The sequence below is a fragment of the Microcaecilia unicolor genome, chromosome 6, assembly GCF_901765095.1.
Source record: "Microcaecilia unicolor chromosome 6, aMicUni1.1, whole genome shotgun sequence".
NCBI classification, from domain to species: Eukaryota; Metazoa; Chordata; class Amphibia; order Gymnophiona; family Siphonopidae; genus Microcaecilia; species Microcaecilia unicolor.
Genome location: NC_044036.1, coordinates 151,940,348 through 151,959,099, shown reverse-complemented (window position 1 = coordinate 151,959,099; position 18,752 = coordinate 151,940,348). Strand labels below are relative to the sequence as shown.

General features: G+C 43.3%; 1 protein-coding gene and 1 long non-coding RNA gene across 2 annotated transcripts in view; one reads left to right on the top strand and one right to left on the bottom strand.

The window, feature by feature from the left end:
• The window catches only part of SYNPR (synaptoporin), a 236,176-nt gene that overhangs the window by 199,463 nt on the left and 17,961 nt on the right, over positions 1-18,752 (top strand). The window lies entirely within an intron of this gene.
• LOC115472293 lies at positions 1,592-18,317 on the bottom strand. The gene is made up of 3 exons (XR_003942498.1): positions 18,307-18,317; positions 4,973-4,978; positions 1,592-1,669 (listed from the first exon to the last, which is right to left on the bottom strand). It is a non-coding gene; the product is annotated as an uncharacterized LOC115472293 (long non-coding RNA).

Here is an 18,752-nt window from a genome sequence, read left to right as displayed (position 1 = left end):
ATTTAACCAGCCAGGAGCCATTTCTGGCCGGTTAAATCGCTTTGAATATCGACTCCAGCTATATATTTTAAAACTCACAGTGGCATTTTTTTATGGCATGCGTGAATAAAATGTTATTGTACATGCATGCTAAAATGCCACTTTGCCCGCGAAATGATTGTTGTCAGAGCCATTGCATGCTGTTACCATACACACTAGCAAAAACAGGATTAATGTGCTTACAGTGATTATTGTTTTTTCTTTTCTTGGAAAATTGTCTTGTTTATTGGTTTTATATTGTTAATTATGTTGTATGTTTTTATTGATTATGTATGTTGATGTTTTGTTACCCGCTTTGGATAAAGGCGGGATACAAATAGAGAGGCCCTTTTACTTAGCCATGTAGGTGCCTATGCATGCCCAATGCGTGTGTCAATTTGGAGTTACCGCCTGGCTACCACGTGGCCCAGGCGGTAATTTCGTTTTTTACGCATGTCCGCTACGTGCGCCGGAAAATCATTTTTATTTTCCAGCGTGTGGCAGAAATCGGGTGGTAATCGTCATTCTACGCGAGTAGACGATTACCGCACGGTTAACGCGTGAGACATTACTGCTAAGTCAATGGGTGGCGGTATGGTCTCAGACCGAAAATGGGCGCTCACCGATTTTTATTTTGCCACATATCCATTTTCTGCAAAAATAAAATAGGCCTTTTTTACAGGTGCACTGAAAAATGGATCTCGTGCGCCCAAAACACACGCCTACACTACCCATTTCTCAGTGCACCTTAGTAAACGGACCCCAGAGTAAATAAATAACAAAAGTAATAAAATAATAGGACCAGTTAGCATGGGTCATTTCGTCCTCCTTAACAAGGCCCTCAGCCTGACCCCAACATCCAGCTTTTACATGTCTTCATTGAAGCCAGAGCACCCCCTCCTCAGTATGAAACCCAACCCAATAATTCTACTGTCATTCCTGTGGAATGAATTCCTTTTTATTCCTGAGGGTTCTGATGTTCACCAAAAGGTGGGATGTAGGCAGCATCCTGCCAGCACTACTTCAGCTGCCGAATGACACTGTATAGCAGAGCTTCACCATTAACACAATATCATACAACACCACACATTCCATGCTAGCAATGATGGTACTTTAACAACAACATAATACAGTTTCACTTGAGTTAAAATGCAAATATGTTGGAACAGATTTATTTCTATCCTGATACGTGATCTGTTATACTCCAATTCTAATGACCAATAAGGTGAAGCATTTCCTGATTATTACTATTATGACAAAATCTAAAATTCCATTGCCCAGCTAGGGCTATAAACAACGACAACAGGTACCTAATTTCAAATGATAATGAAGAGTCGGGGGAGTTATCAAGAGATTACTTACTAGAACTTTTTGCATTTAAGGGAAAGGGGATGGGATTTGATATGCCGCCTTTCTGTGGTTACAATCAAAATGGTTTACACATTATGTACAGGTATTTATTTTGTACCTGGGGAAATTGAGGGCTAAGGCGTCCTTTTACTAAGCTGCTGGAAAAAGAGCCCTGTGGTAGCGGCAGGGACCGTTTTTCCCACATGCCAGGACCCTTTTTACCGCAGCAGGTAAAAAGCCCCAAAATTGGCCATGTAGTAAGATAACCCTTATCATGTGGCCATGTGACAGAGAGCACTTACTGTAAGGGTGGCTGTAAGGGCTCCTGCTGTACCCTGGCGGTACCGCCGACAACCACATTGGAGCAGCAGTAGTTATGTTTTAGCAGGCTTACTGCGGCTTTGTAAAAGACCCCCTTCCTGACTTGCCCAGAGTCACAAGGAGCTGCAGTGGGAACTGAACCCAGTTCTCCTGGGTCTCAGGCCATTGCACTAACCATTAGGCTATTCCTCCACTCTGTAGTGGCATCAGACATTGAATAATTGTGTCAGCTTTTGAAATTCTCATTCAGAATATTCTAATTCATTTTGGGGCACTTCTACTAAGGCGTGGTAGGCCTAATGTAGGTCTACCGTGCGCTAAAAGAGCACTGCCACAGGATAAACTGAGGTGTCCCGTGCTAGTTTACCATTCAGCACGTGCTGATCCCCACAGGCAGAGAGTAGGCACATAGCCGCCGAGAGAGGGGGGCAGGGGGGACAAAATTCCCTGGGCTCGGGCCTCCAAGGGGGGCCCGGCGCCAAAGTCCCACCCGTCCTCCATCGTCGACCGTCTGCCCCCTGCATTGAAATCGCAGTCTTACCTCCGTGAAAGCAGCACTGCAGGCATCAGAACACCTCCCTTCAGCCCTCCTTCCCTCCCTGTGTCCCGCCCTCATCTGACATAACTTCTGCGAGGGCGGGACACAACGAGGGCCAAAGGGAGGCGTTCTGCTGCCTGCAGCACTGCTTTCACGGAGGTGAGACTGCGATTTCAATGCAGGGGACCCAGCCTGGTGGCGGACGGAGGGGGGGAGCGGCGGCTGGGGTGGTGGAGGGGGAGCGGCAGCGGCGGCCTTACCCCAGGCCTGGCCCATTCTCTCGGCGGCTCTGAGTAGGCATGCCTGTGCTAATCGGTGGATTTAGAAAAGAAGGGCAAAGAAAATGATAAAGGGCATCCCCTTTATCATTTCTTTGCCCTTCTTTTCTAAATCCACCGATGACTTCCGTATGAGGAAAGGCTAAAGCGGTTAGGGCTCTTCAGCTTGTAGAAAAGATGGCTGAGGGGAGATACTTACAGCGGAGTTTAAAAAAGGTTTGGACGGCTTCCTGGAGTGGAGGAGTGGCCTAGTGGTTAGGGTGGTGGGCTTTGGTCCTGAGGAACTGAGTTCAATTCCCACTTCAGACACAGGCAGCTCCTTGTGACTCTGGGCAAGTCACTTAACCCTCCATTGCCCCATGTAAGCCGCCATGAGTGGGAAAGCGCGGGGTACAAATGTAACAAAAATTAAAAAAAAATAAAGGAAAAGTCCATAGACCATTATTAAATGGACTTGGGGAAAATCCACTATTTCTGGGATAAGCAGTATAAAATGTTTTGTACTTTTTTGGGATCTTGCCACGTATTTGTGACCTGGATTGGCCACTGTTGGAAACAGGATGCTAGGCTTGATGGACCTTTGGTCTGTCCCAGTATGGCAATACTTACGTACTTATATGATAGAGGTCTATAAAATAATGAGTGGAGTGGAACGGGTAGACGTGAATCAATTGTTTACTCTTTCCAAAAATACCAGGGTTAGGGGACATGCAATGAAGCTACAAAGTAGTAATTTTAAAACAAATCGGAGAAAATATTTCTTCACTCAATGTGTAATTAAACGCTGGAATTTGTTGCCAGAGAATATGGTAAAGGCAGTTAGCTTAGCAGAGTTTAAATAAGGTTTGGATGGCTTCCTAAAAGAAAAGCCCATAAGCCATTATTAAAATGACTTGGGGAAAATCCACTGCTTATTTCTAGGATAAGCAGCATTAAATGTTATTGTACTGTTTTGGGAGCTTGCCAGGTACTTGTAAGATGGCTTGGCCACTGTTGGAAACAGGATGCTGGGCTTGATGTACCTTCAGTCTGTCCCAGTATGGTAATACTTATTTACTTATTATGCACTTGCAGCATATAATGTTTGGGTTTATTTGGGACATTTTCTTGGTGAAATGAGATCTCAGAATTAAATGATTTGAATTCATAATGTATTTCAATTCAAAATAGGTAATTTTACCATTAGACATGATAGAACAAACACTGAAATCATTTTAATTTAAATGATCATTATAAAGAGTTAGTCTTTTGAAGTGCAGACACAACTAATTCCATTGACCTTGCTGACTTATTCAACATTAAGGAAGCCATCAGGCACAGTGCACTTAAGGGATATACTTCATTACACACTAATGGAACAACTCTTCATTAAGAAACAGCATAATTTAAATGAACTAGATATAGCTACAGTTATTATATAATAGCTAGATATGATTCTGTTCAGAATAGTTTTCCTAGTACTGTGCAACCATAAATGCACATACAGAGAAATATCTTAACCAGATATGTTTTTTTTAAAAAACTGACCCTCCTGTGCCGTGCGCTAATGCTGACACAGCTCATTCATTTTGAATAGGCTGTGTCGGCATTGCCGTGCAGCAGCCACTAGCGCATCTTAGTAAATGGGGGGGGGGGGGGGGGGGGGGGGGGGGGGAAGGGGTGAATACCATTAAAATTTCAGTGTCTATAATTTTGTTAATGTTGTCACCATCATTTAAGTTGTTCTTCCTCAATAGGGTTTTTGGCAGAATCTAGTCTGTTTATCTCTCTATTTGCTAATCCCCAGTTTTTCTCAAAACATCTTTAAATTCAAGGTTAGAACAATTGTACTTTAGATTTTTAAGGGTCAGTAAAGCTCAATTTTCCCCATTTGTGCAGGCTTTCATAACGTCAAGCAGCCAGGATTGGATTCCAAGCCTCTTGTACCTTTAAGGCTGGTTGCCAGTTGCTCCAGCCAAGTCAGGCCTTTCTTTCAGTTTTTCAGTGTAATCAGTAATTAGATTTGAACAAGCAGCTTCTCCAGTCCCTCTATCCTTAACTGCAGCTGGTAAGCTACTTCCAGAATCCCCTTTATTTTTCCTTCTGTTAGCAGTTCAGGGATTTAGCTCTCAGAGCTGTGGAAACTTTCCCCTTTCCACTTCTTTTCAGTTCATGTTCCTTTCTCTCACTCTTACTCAAGTGATCAGTGAATCAAAAATAATGAGTGGAGTGGAATGGGTAGACGTGAATTGTTTGTTTACTCTTTCAAAAAATACTAGGACTAGTGGGCATACGGTGAAGCTACAAAGTAGTACATTTAATACAAATCTGAGAAAAAGTTTCTTCACTCAACGTGTAATTAAACTCTGGAATTCATTGCCAGAGAATGTGGTAAAGGTGGTTAGCTTAGCAGGGTTTAAAAAAAAGGTCTGCCCGACTTCCTAAAGGAAAGGTCCATAGACCATTATTAAATTGACTTGGGAAAAACCCACCGCTTATTTCTGGGATAAGCAGCATAAAATATATTGAACTTTTTTGGGATCTTGCCAGGTATTTGTGACCTGGATTGGCCACTGTTGGAAACAGGATGCTGGGTTTGATGGACCTTTGGTCTGTCCCAGTGTGGCAAACTTATGTACTTAAAACTGGAGAAAAAGAAACACTCTCTAGTACTGCTAGTAAACTTTAGTCGTTGCTGCTTTCTCCTCTCCTCTTCTCTACTATTCCTCTATTGACAGAGAAGGGAAAGAGGGAAGCCTCCACCACATATAAGCCACCTCATAGCCCCCTGGCCAAAGCAAGAAAGAGAGAAAAAGCACTGTGGCTTCATACTCTGTGGCTATTTCTGCAGATTCTACTTCTTCAGTAGGTGTATTCATAGCTTCTACTTCAGACTCTTGTCTCTGGGACCGTTTCGCTGGTGCTTTCTCAAGGGATCTGAGCTGTTACAGACGCAGTGTGGCGGCAGAGACACATAGCAGGAATCCACACTGTGTCTGCAACAGCCCAGATCCCTTGAGAAAGTACCAGCGAAACGGGAGCCTGTCGGGGTCTAGTGAACCTTTGTATTGTGCAGATAAATGCCCGCTTTTTGCTTGTCTTTTTTTGTATAGAATTTAGAAAAACACTTAAAAATACAAAATAAGAGCTATCTGTACTGCAAATACAAAACTAACAGACTGTAAATGCAAAACCATCAGGAGGTGGGGGTTTTGGTCGTTGATTATAAGAGTCACAAACAGTGGCGTACCAAGGGGGGGCGGTGCGGGCGGTCCACCCCGGATGCACGCTGCTGGGGGGGTGCCGCGGCGCGCGCCTGTCAGCTGACTTCGCTAACTTTGCTGCAGCTCCCTCTGCCCCGGAACAGAGGGAGCTGCAGCGAAGTCAGCGAACTCAGCTGACAGGCGCGTGCCGCAGCACCCCCCCCCCCTCCAGCAGCGTGCACCCGGGGGGGTGTCATTTCGCGGGGGGGGGGGCCGCGCTGCACCCGGGGGGGGGGCGCATCGGCGCTCCGCCCCGGGTGTCATGCTGGCTAGGATCGCCACTGGTCACAAAAAGGACTTCACCCGATTCATGGGTGTAGAATACTAAAACACGGCCCCGTGACAGTATGAGACTTCCCCTTACAATATATATTTAATTGAAAGTGAACCAACAATCAACCTTTTTGAATGTGAAGCGGATGACTTAGTTTTCAGTAGGTTGTAATCCTGTCATTATTTTGGCTTGTAGTTCTACTCCTTCAATATGCATAGCATTGTTTGCGGGGGTTTTTTGGATTTTTTGGGGATTTTACTCACACCTTTTCAGTATGCACAAACAAAGCTATGCGTACTGATCCACAAGCAGACAAATGGACTGATGTGGTTTGTGTGCACATGTCTTTGTGTGTGTATAAAATTCATTTTATCTAAACAAAAGACCAGCAGGCTAGCAGTAAGGAAAAGATGATGATAAATGCCATGGAAATCTGAAGAGATATTGATGTGAGAGGTCACCTTTTCATTATGTGCCTCTGGCAATGATGAATAGAGGTAGTAAACAGCCTGACTCCCATGTATAATAAAATAAATAAGAGCATTATATTATGCTCGTGAAACTTACTTTCTGATGACTCAGACCCTGAATGTTACTTCTTTATGTATGTGTGATATGAAAGCCTCAGTGTGCCCCTCAAGCATTTCATTCAAAATGTTTATTTGACTGGAAGATGGGCAAAAGTGGATAAAAGCCGAAGTTAGAAATCACAAACCACACAATATGGCTAAGGGTTGTGAAAGGCACACCTGACCCACTCTGAGAAAGAAATTGCATTTCTGTATAAAAATCCATTCCACTTAGCGTCACCTGCAATAATATGAAACAAACATGATTTTCTTTTGATGCATGAAGTGTTTCAACTTGGGTTTGTTTTTCTCCCTAGCTATTGCACCTGACATTAGGGTCCCCAATTTAAAAAAAAAAAAAAAGGTTGATACCAGTATGAGGAAAATATCGGTGTATATGAATACATGTATTTATCTATATGTATCTATCTCCATGAGCTTTCACAAAATTCCTGCAACTGTTCACCTTCCCAACCCAAAATAAAACCATATAAAGTAGCAATGATTTAAGATTTCGGGGCGGTTTCACAAGGTTGTAGTAAAATCTGTGCTTAAGGAATGTTCTGTGCACTAAACCCAGTTTTATCATGATAGTTTAGGGCTTTTTCCTTTTTTTTGTTTGCAGGTCCTAAGCTAATGTTCTCATTAGTTCATGAGACATGGGACCTGAAAAACATTAACGTCTGAGCATTTACTTCCTCCTATGAAAGAAGTGCTAAGTGATCCTGGGTTAACCCTCAATTAACTGATTAGCGTGCTGATCAAAATGTGCTATCCATAAGGGAATGCCCACTCTCCGCCCATGCCACACCCCCTCAGAAAAAGATATTGTTTGACTTTCTAATCCTTTGCACTAAAAACAGTAATCTGGCATTGAAAAGACAACTCTCAAGTAAATGTTTATCTTTGCTGGAACTGGATTTTATTATACAAAAAATATGAACAGTCTTATTCCTCACTAGGTCCTCCAGCTAGCCTTAAGAAATGGAAAACTTTAGATCTTTTTCTTTCTCCCATTACTTAGCCATACAGTGTTGTTATAAAGCTCAGTTTTGGTTATTGTATATTGTACTAGTGTACATGTTTTTCTGTTTTGAAAATGTTTGTTGTTTTTTTTGTAAAATTCAATAAAAATAAATTATTTAAGAAAAGAAATATATTTTTTAAAATAGTTAATGCACTCTTAGAATGCTGAAACAGGGTAATTACTGAAAAATGCTTTAACACGATTTACTGTAAGTCTTTTCTCAGCACTATCCGCACATTAGGGCTTGGTGCCTTTAAGTGAAAGGACCCCTTATATTTCTGAAATAATTAGGGGGCTGTTTTACTAAGCCACAACAAAATCTAGATGTTAATGTGGGATTTTCCCATTCGATAAGCCCAGATTTACCATGGCAGTATATAAAGGATTTTTTTTCTGTTTACTTTTTTTCTTCTTTGCAGGTTCCAGGCTAATTTTTCCATTAATAGCAAGACTTGCAAAAAAATAAATAAATAAATAAATAACAAAGGTGAAATAAATAAATAACATAGGCGTACTTACCATCTCCTATTTAGGAGGTGCTTAGTGCCCCCTTGTTGTCAGTGTTATCCAGTTAGTGCAATCTTATCAGAATGCACTAGTTGGATCATACTTTCATGCCCATTCCCCACCCATGACATGCCCCGCCCTAAAAAAAATTTTTTAATTCTTCGTGCAATTACCACGCACCAACAGGCAAATTACCATAAAAGGCTTTAACACATTTTGTGGTAAGCCTTTTTTTTCCACATTAAGCACGTGTTAGTGCTTTAGTAAAAGGGTTCCTAAATGCGGGTAACAACTAACATACATAATAAAGGTAAAAAAAAAATCTTACAGTGGGCTTAAAAATAAAAGTCATAAATGATTTCACAAAAAATATAATATAAAAAACAAGATAAAATCATCATACCATAAGCTACAAGGTAAAAATCATAAAATACTTAACAAAGAGATCAGTGTAACAAAATATAAATAAAAATAACAGCACACAGTACACATAAAAATACGTAACATTCAGTTCTCTGACTGTTGCTTATGAAGCTCCATCGGTGGATATCAAGATGGGGACCTTTACTTTATAGGGAATGTCTGTTTAAAAAAGACACATACTATACCATATGTAAAACACACAGTCACGAGTGTCATTCAAATGGACCCACTTATAAGTTGATAAAAATGGGCTACAGTACTTAAAGAATAAAGGCCAGATGCACTAAACTTAACGAGCCATTAACGAGCAAATAGTAAACCCTGGCATGCACGAAAGACTTTTTTCCGATGACGGTAGCAGCTAACGAAAACGGAATGCAGATGAGCAAATTGTGTAGAAACCCTATTGTAATGAGATGCACTAACCTTTTCCGATTGCCTTAACACTGGAAAATCTAACGAGAGGTCTGTACCTCTCATTGGGGCTGCGCGGGATTGAAAAACTGCAACAAAAGTAACAAAAAATATATATAACGCTCCGCTTTTAAAAAAAACGTCCATTTTGGCCGTCATTCCCGTCCCATCGTCGTCGTCCCCCCCCCCCCCCCCCGCAATAATAAAAATGTATTTTTTGGCAGTGCTTCACTCAGCTGAGAGACCTGGAAGTCTCTGAGCCAATCACAGCGTGGTTAGCTCGGCTAAACATGTTGTGATTGGCTCAGGGACTTCCAGGTCTCAGCTGAGTGAAGCACTGCCAAAAAAGATGTTTTTATTATTGCGGGGGAGGGGGGAATGACGGCCAAAATGGACGCCCATCCAAAAAAAACGTCCATTTTGGCCGTCATTCCCTCCTGCAATAATAAAAACGTATTTTTTGGCAGTGCTTCACTCAGCTGAGACCTGGAAGTCCCTGAGCCAATCACAACGCATTTAGCCGAGCTAAACGCGCTGTGATTGACTCAGAGACTTCCAGGTCTCTCAGCTGAGTGAAGCACTGCCAAAAAAGACGTTTTTATTATTGCGGGGGGGGGGGGGGGGGAGGGAATGACGGCCAAAATGGACATTTTTTTGGATGGGCATCCTCAACTGCACTGTCCTCTGGATCGAGCCGCATCGGAGGTGGTGAGCAGCGCGGCGTCTTCAGGTGGCACAGGGAGGCGTATTTGGCATGCGCAGAGCAGCCAGCATAACACTTGGCTGCTCTGCGCATGCTCGACCGGCCGATTGGCTGACTGTTTAACGATGGAATAGAGAATGCAAGTGAGCTACAACGAGCAGCTCATTTGCATTCCCTTTCCTTAATGCGTGCCCGTTCCTTACCGATTTGCTAAGGGAATCGGTAAGGGAAGGGCTCTAACGATTGTTTAGTGCATCTGGCCCTAAGTTAGCTGTTCCTACGCCTTTGAGACTTCTAAGGTCCTCTCAAGGAGAGGAGCATCACTATCTGTACCCCATCAGAGGAAATTTTACAATGTTATACCCACCAGCGAACCTTCTCAGGAGTAGCCCTCACGCTCTGGAATTTACTCCCAGAGGGGCTACATATAACTCGAGACTCTTTCTACTTCAGGAAGCAGGTGAATGCCTGGTTCTTCTCCCAAGCCTTTAATACATATGGTGGTTGACTACACACTCGTTCTGTACCTGGACTAGCTAGTTACACACACTGCAATTTAGACCAGCTCCTTATAGCTTCTTTGACTGTACAAAGAACTTGCTTTGAGTTTAGCCACCATCTATTTATGACTCAGTACAACCCTTCAGGGTCGCCGAGAGGGGGGGACAGGGGGGACAAAAGTTCCCGGGCCTCTGGAGGGGGCTCTGCGCCACCGCAGTCAGGCCCGCCCGCCGTCGCTCCCGAACTAACTAACCTTAAACGACTCCTTCCTTTCCTTTCACCACCTTCACGGCAAGCAGCAGCAGGGCAGGCCACTCCTTCCTTCCGTGTCCCGCCCTTGCCTGACGTAAGGTCCGCGAGGGCGGAGCACGGAAGGAAGGAGAGGTCTGCCCTGCTGCTGCTTGCCGCGAAGGTGGTGAAAGGATAGGAATGAGGCGTTTAAGGTTAGTTCAGGGCCCAGTAGCGAGTGGAGGGGGGGCCCGGCGGCGACGATGACCTCGGGTGGGGTGGGTGGGGTGGCCCGGAGGCGACCTGGGCCCGGCTCTGGCTCTCGGCGGCTCTGCAACCCTTCTAGTCTCCAACTATATATCTGCACTTGGCCCCTTGGCAACATGGTAAGCTGTACTGTAGAAAATCGGTAGCATCGTATCGATGTTATTTGAATGTTCTAATACATGCTTATTAGATGTTTCATTAGTTTTATGCATTGCATTATAATTTACCACAGCACATTTGCCATTACTACAGGTTATCTTACTGCTACTACTACTACTTATGATTTCTATAGTGCTGACATACGCAGGACTGTACACAAGCACATAAGAGGCAGTCACTGCTCAGCAGAGTTTACAATCTATTCAAGACACAAACAGGACAAATAAGGGATTAAGGATTAATCTTATTTTGGGAATGATTAAAACAGATATAGGTACTGAATAGATGAACTTTTAGTACAAGAACAGTGCTGGGCAGACTTCTACGGTCTGTGCCTTGAGAATGGCAAGGAGAAATCAAACTCGAGTATACATATAAAGTATCACATACCATGTAAAATGAGTTTATCTTGTTGGGCAGACTGGATGGACCGTTCAGGTCTTTATCTGCCGTCATTTACTATGTTACTCTTTGGGGTTCTACAGGGAATGTTGCTACTAATTGGGATTCCGGAATCTTGTAACTCTTTAGGATTCCAGAGTCTTCAGAACTTTTAGTACAAGAACAGTGCTGGGCAGACTTCTACGGTCTGTGCCCTGAGAATGTCAAGGTCAAATCAAACTCGGGTATACATATAAAGTATCACATACCATGTAAAATGAGTTTATCTTGTTGGACAGACTGGATGGACCGTACAGGTCTTTATCTGCCGTCATTTACTATGTTACTAGGGGGTTAAGAGCTAACAGCAGCCTCAAAAAGGTGGGCTTTTAGCCTAGATTTGAATAGGGCCAGAGACAAAGCATGTCATACCAACTCAGGAAGTCTATTCTAGGTGCACAGCAAGATGAAAGGAACAGAGTCTGGGGTTGTCTTTTGCAGTTAACAAGGATTAACTGCAAAATCTTAACACAGGCCCCAGTTTGTACTGAACACATGATAACTAGGACCAGAGGCACAGATGGGCCCAGACTGGCACGTGCCCTTCCATTTTTGCATCAGGCCCACCCAGCAACCGGACACACCAATTATGTAGCTGGCAATGATCCCAACGTCCTGCCAGCAGAAGAAATTCAGAGCTGCCCCAATCACTTAAAACATGGCTGTCAGTGGTTTAGTACCACTGCTGACACAGAGAGAATCATAGAGAGGGAATCGTCTTTCTCGATTATTTAAGATTTTATTCCAGGTTTTTGAACCTTGCTGCAAATATGTCACTGAAAAATGATTTGCATATGCTGTCTATCATTTTTGTCATTGTTGTAAGAATTCTTTATGGTTGTGCCATCAGGGCCCACAGAATAATTGTCTGCCTAGTGAGATGGGAGTAATACAAGAAGGAAGGTGAAAATTGAACTCGGTTCTTTTGTGATATCATAAGCCATAATTGGGCTTAGGTTTCAGAACAGAATCCCTGATCGGATTTGTGTTGAATTTCTTTTCCTAATCATAAATGTTTTTCATAATGGAATAGCACTTAGTACTCCTGGCAGATTTACATCTTGCCACTAAGGACAAAACACTTAAAAGGCATCTTCTTGACCTACATTTATAATTCACAATAATTGGAAAACCTGCACAATAACTGTAATGATGTCCATAAAATGTCACTTCAATTTATGGAGCTTCCTGAGTCTTCAAAGCAAATATTCTTTGTATTAAACCTGCATTTTCTTTTTCTTTGTGGAAAGGTAGGTTTATGATCTCTTTGATGTACACCTCAATTCTGGAAGAAATAAAAGATAGTATAATATGGGAAATATTGCAATTAAAGAATATATTAAGGGGCCCTTTTACTAAGACGTACTGAAAATGGCCTGTGCTGCTGTAGGCACGTGTTTTGGACATGCGCAGGTCCATTTTTCAGCGCGCCTGGAAAAAAGGCCTTTTTTTTGCCTGGGGCCGAAAATGGACGTGTGGCGAAATTAAAACCAGCGCACGTCCATTGACTTGGTGGTAAGGTCTTACACGCTAATTGGACGGTAAGCATTAGCACACGTAAACTGCCGATTACTGCCGGGTAAGCGCCACATGGTAGAAAATGCCACGTGTTTTGGACGCTCGTAAAAAAATGGAATTACCGCCCGGGACACGTGGTAGCCGGGTGGTAGCTCCAATTGGATGTGCGTTGGACGCACGTAGGCGCATACGCACCTTAGTAAAAGGGGCCCCTATGGTTGTTAAACTCATCTCATTCCTATTTCCACAGGTTATGTCTTTCTCTAACTGGTAATATAAGCTCAGTCTGAATCACATGTTCCAAGAATTGGTCTCAGAATTTGAGCAGCCTTTGAATACTGTAGAACTTGTAATTTTATTTTAAAACTAGTAAAAAAGGCCCGTTTCGGTAGGCAATGAAATGGGCGCTAGCAAGATAATCCTCCACCCTCCCTCGCTGTCTCGCTAGCAAAATCCCCCACCCTCCCTTGCTGTCTCGCTCTGTCCCCTCCGAGACCCATGCCTCCCTCCCTCCCTTCCTTCTGAGTTCCAGAACCCCCTCCCTCCCTTTCAGTTCAAGGCCCCCTCACGCCCCTCCCACCGAGTTACAGACTCCCCCCGCCCTGCGATTTCAACACCCCCCTCAGCGTTACTGACCCCTGGACCCCCTGCCGCGACCCTCTCGATCCCCCCTTTCCACCGAAAACCCTCCCCCGCCGCCGTCTCGTACCTGTGCTGACGGGGGACCCCAAACCCCGACAGCCGAAGTCCTCTTCTCGTCTGCGCCGGCGTTGCTTGCTGAATGGTCTGATCAAGTTTCTGTGCATGCATCTGATGTCAGACGCACGCACAGAAACTTGTTCAGGTCATTCAGCAAGCAACGCCATGGCAGCCGAGAAGAGGACTTCGACTGTCGGGGGTTGGGGTCCCCCGTCAGCACAGGTACATGACGGAGTTGGCTTGCACTGCTATGTTTTGATTGGGCACTGTCACTGCTGACGCACCCGGAAGTGGGAGACGTCACGTTTCAGGAGCTGGATACAGAAGCACGAATGCCTCAAGGCTTATGTCTACGCAGTCAGCTTCAGAACGTTGGAGGTGCGTTTTATTATATAGGATATTTGAGGTCAGATTTAAACTAGGTGAATTACAAACTGATTCCTGTTTGAAACAATTTAGCTTTTTTCCCTAGGGAAATCTGTTGACATTTAACCAGCAACTCTGGGGCTAATAAGATGTCGGGTTCTCGAGGCAGAACCAGAATTCATGAGCCCTTGGACTACTGCCGAGGAGCGGCAGAGGCAGGCAAGACCACTCTGGAACCAGATACAAGGAAGAGCAAGACTGGAACTCCGGACTGGAGTAGCAACTGAGGCGGGCAACCTAGAACAGGCAGAACAGGAACAGCTTCACCTGCACTTGACCACCGTTCCTCAGGAGTTGAACCCCTGAGTGCAAGTGGCCGGCAGGACTTGCAGGACAGGGCAGGAACTGAAGGCCCAGAGGACCCCCCCCCCCCCCCGGGTCTAGGATACACGAGGGAGGCTTGGCTGGGTACTAGACTAGGACTAGTCTAGTACCCCCTGGCCAAATCTAAAATTACTGCCAGGGGGTGCAGTAGCCTACGTTTAGACATGCACTGCATGCGTTTAACGCCTGACGAACCTTTGTAAAAAGGCCCCTAAGTAATTAAATTGTGCGTTTAAATGCAGAATGCAACCGGATTTGTGCATGCAATTTCGGATTGCTCTACATAGAATCCAGGAGTTTATGTGGAATGAACTTGCTAGTTGAATTTAGAAGAAGGCTCAGAGTAAGGCATATGGTGATGGTAGTAGCTCATTGCTGGACTAAACATGAACTTGAACTTGAGGTTTCTTACCACAAGACTGGTTGCAGATAACCAAGTAGCCAATATGCTTCTGTGGACGCTACAGGACTCTTGGGTATTCTATATGATGTCTCTTGGTGGCAGTGTCTCCAAATGAGTTCTTTTTTGCACTCACTATGACAGTAATGAACCTCACTCATAAGTCAAGGTATGTGGAGTATGATCTTGGCCTCTTCAATTTACTGCTAACACTTGCTGTAGTATTGCCTTGTACCAGAGAGAACTTTCTTCTGTAGTACATAAGACGTAACATGTGTAGGCAGCCTATCCAGGCGGTAGGTGCTGTCCCCACATGGCCATGCAATCTTACTACATGGCCATTTCTTTTTTCGGCATTTTTACCTGCTGCAGTAGAAACAAGCATCAGCATGCGGCAAAAAGGGCTGTCGCCGCTAGCACAGGATCCCTTTTACCACAACTTAGTAAAAGAACCCCTGTATGAGAAGATACCAGTTAAACTGGATTTATACCCGTGGGAGGAAGAGATCAGACAATACAAAGCCTGAGTTTCATCATCCCTATCCAAAGACTATAGCTGTGTTTAAAAATGTTTTCTCATGCGTTTACAATAGAGAAGCCAACCTGCATAATCACATATTACGGTTTCTTTTATATAAATAAAGTAGGTGCACAATTTTATAGCAACTGTATTTGCAAAAATTAAAATCCATGTTCCCTGACAGCAATCTAGGCTGACAGTTCTGCAGCTAACTGAGCTGGTAATGGTGGAAGTGTAAATACCTCCTACTATGTTGAAAAGGACTTTGATTAATTTATCCCCTAGGAATGATAGCATATTAAAAATGCTTTTTGTACCGAATCCAAGAGAAGATCTGTGGCTGAATAAATCAATACTATTTATTTCCTGATTTGTACTCCAAAGAGCATCTCCAGCATTGAGGAAGCATCTTGAGACGTCTACAGAGACTGTTACCAACCAAAGTTCCACAAAGCTTATTACAGTCTGAGAGTAAAAGAATGGCCTATGTGTGATGGACAAGAAAGCTCCTATTTTTCAGCCTATTTTATAAAGACACGTTGAGGCATATTTTCAAAGCACTTAGACTTACAAAGTTACATAGAGGGGCATTTTCGATATGACGTCTAAGTCCGACTTTGGACATTTTGCCAAAAAACATCCAAAATCTGAATAAGAGGGAAGGTCATTTTCCAAAAAGAAAAATGTCTATCTTTTGTTTTAGAAAATACTGTTTCTAACAAGATTTTATGCTTTGGACATTTTGTTTTTTGGTCCATTTTCAAAACAAAAACGTCCAAGTGAAAAAGGTAGAAAATCAAACCATTGGAATGTAGGAAGGGCCAGCATTTTCAGTCCAGAAGATAAATGGGGCACCCTAGTAGACTTCAAAAACATGCTCCCAGGTACATATCTCACCATTGCTCCCTTATTTTGTCTGCTGAGCCCCTTCCAAAACCCACTGCCCACAGCTGTACACGATAGCCCTTATGGGCGAAGGGGGCACCTATATGTGGGTACAGTGGGTTTCCGGTGAGTTTTGGAGGGCTCACAGTTTCCACCTCAAATGTGACAGGTAGAAGGAGATAGGGACCAGAGTCCCCCACACTATGGTCCACTGAACTGCACTGACCACTACACTACTCCAGGAACCTGCATTCTGTTCTTATAGACCTGACTTTAACATCTGAAGCTGTCATAGAGGTTGCTAAATCATATTTGTGTTCACATTTGTGGGGGGTGGTATGGGGTCAGTGACCAGTGGGGGGGGGGTATTGGGGGGGTCACCCCTGATTCCCTCCAATGGTCATCTGGTCATTAATGAGAGTGACATACATATTTTATTTCATTTTTATCTCAGTTTCATCTGCTTGTTTGTTATTTTATTTTTTATCATTTTTTTATATATAAGTACATAAGTAATGCCATACTGGGAAAAGACCAAAGGTCCATCGAGCCCAGCATCCTGTCCTCAACAGCGGCCAATCCAGGTCAAGGGCACCTGGCAAGCTACCCAAAAGTACAAACATTTTATACAAGTTATTCCCGAAATTGTGGATTTTTCCCAAGTCCATTTAGTAGCGGTCTATGGACTTATCCTTTAGAAAACTGTCCAACCCCTTTTTAAACTCTGCCAAGCTAACCGCCTTCACTACGTTCTCCGGCAACGATTTCCAGAGTTTAATTACATGTTGGGTGAAGAAAAAGTTTCTCCTATTTGTTTTAAATTTACTACACTGTAGTTTCATCGCATGCCCCCTAGTCCTAGTATTTTTGGAAAGCGTGAACAGATGCTTCACCTCCACCTGTTCCACTCCACTCATTATTTTATATACCTCTATCATGTCTCCCCTCAGCCATCTCTTCTCCAAGCTGAAAAGCCCTAGCCTCCTTAGTCTTTCTTCATAGAGAAGTCGTCTCATCCCCGCTATCATTTTTGTCGCCCTTCACTGCACCAGAATTGAACACAATACTCAAGGTGCGGTCGCACCATGGAGCAATATAACAGCATTATAACATTAGATTAATGTAATAATGTAATAATTATTTTAAACTTATGAATGTTTACAATGCAAAATTCATTTTATTTATGTATGTCACTCTCATTTATTCAATTTGTTATTTATTTTGCTTTGTATGTAGATCCAGTAGACCCCTAATGCAGGCCTATGAGCCGAAACACGGCCGTGTCGGGTCGTTTTTTAGCTGTTGATATTAAAGACTTCCTGAGATTCTTTTTGCGCAGTCCTCACTTCCTTGTCCATTGCTTTTGTTGAACGTGAGGGTTTTCCTCCTCCATTTTGTTCACATGCAAATGCCAGTACTTACATGTATAAAGCCCCCTGTGATGCAATTCATTTTTATAATGTGTGTTTTTTTAAATGGCTGTTCTTGTTGTACATTATATGTATTTTTAACACAATGAACTAAATTCAATAAATGGCGTTTAAAAAAATTGGTGCCAAAAGAAATAGCACTTAGCACTATTCTATAAATGGCACTGTTTACAGAATAGCGCTTAGCGCTGGAAATCACAACTACTTTTAGCAGCAACCATTTACACCAATGAAACCCTGATGTAAATCCCAGATCACCTTTATTTTATAACAACTCACATAAATTCTTGGAATGCCCCCGATCTGCTCATGAGCTTCCCATAGCCGCACCCCGTTTTGGAGCCACACGTAAATTTATCTGTATAAATTTTAATTAATGCCAATTAGCACTGATAATTGATAGGGCCCAATTATCGGCACTAATTAGCTTGTTAACCAATTAAATTGTACTCACAAATTAGGCACACACCCTACTTTGCACATGCAATTTTTAGCACCATTTATAGAATTTGGGGGAATGCTCTACATTAAGCAACTTATATACTGCAAATTGTGAATGTCCCAACTTGGACTTCCCTTTTCCAGCATCGACAACCAGAGGGACATGGGTTCAATTCCCAGCTAAAGTCCTCTGCTTCCCAAGTTGCCTAGAATACAGAGCGACTGAGTTTCTGGTTCGGCACCAAAATGGGGCTAAATTCAGGTTTCAGCTTGGTTTTGGCTTAAAAATGTTGTCCATTTTTCAGTTTCGGCCAAAACTTGCTGCATGTTTTCAGCAGTGACCAAAGGTTTGTGCTTACACACATACATACCGGCCTCCCCAACATGTCGCCTAACTACCCACCCACCCATAGATCCCTGGACCTACTGTACAATCTCCAGTGGCCTAGTGGTGTCGTTGGGGCAGGAGCGATCACCCATGCCATCTCTGCTCTCAAATTGGGTGACACAACCTCTTATGAGGCTGCTACTAGAGGTCACAGCAGCCGTTTTGCAACTGTAAAGAAGATCTGACTCCACTCTCAAAATGGCAACCAAATGGTTGGAGGAGGGGGGATAACTACTTCTATTTGGGGGAGGGGGAGGAGGAGGGGCAGAGGCTTCATTTAATTTTGTTTTCAGTTTCAGCTTTGGCCAAAACAAAGCAGTGACTGAACTACAAGGTAAGCAGGGAAGGGATATAAGATCCCAGCTCTGGTTCCAATTTATCTGGAGGCCCAAAAGGAACAGAAAAAAATGCTAAGTCAAAAAAGAATCACAATCTATATATATAAAAGGCACCTCCAACGT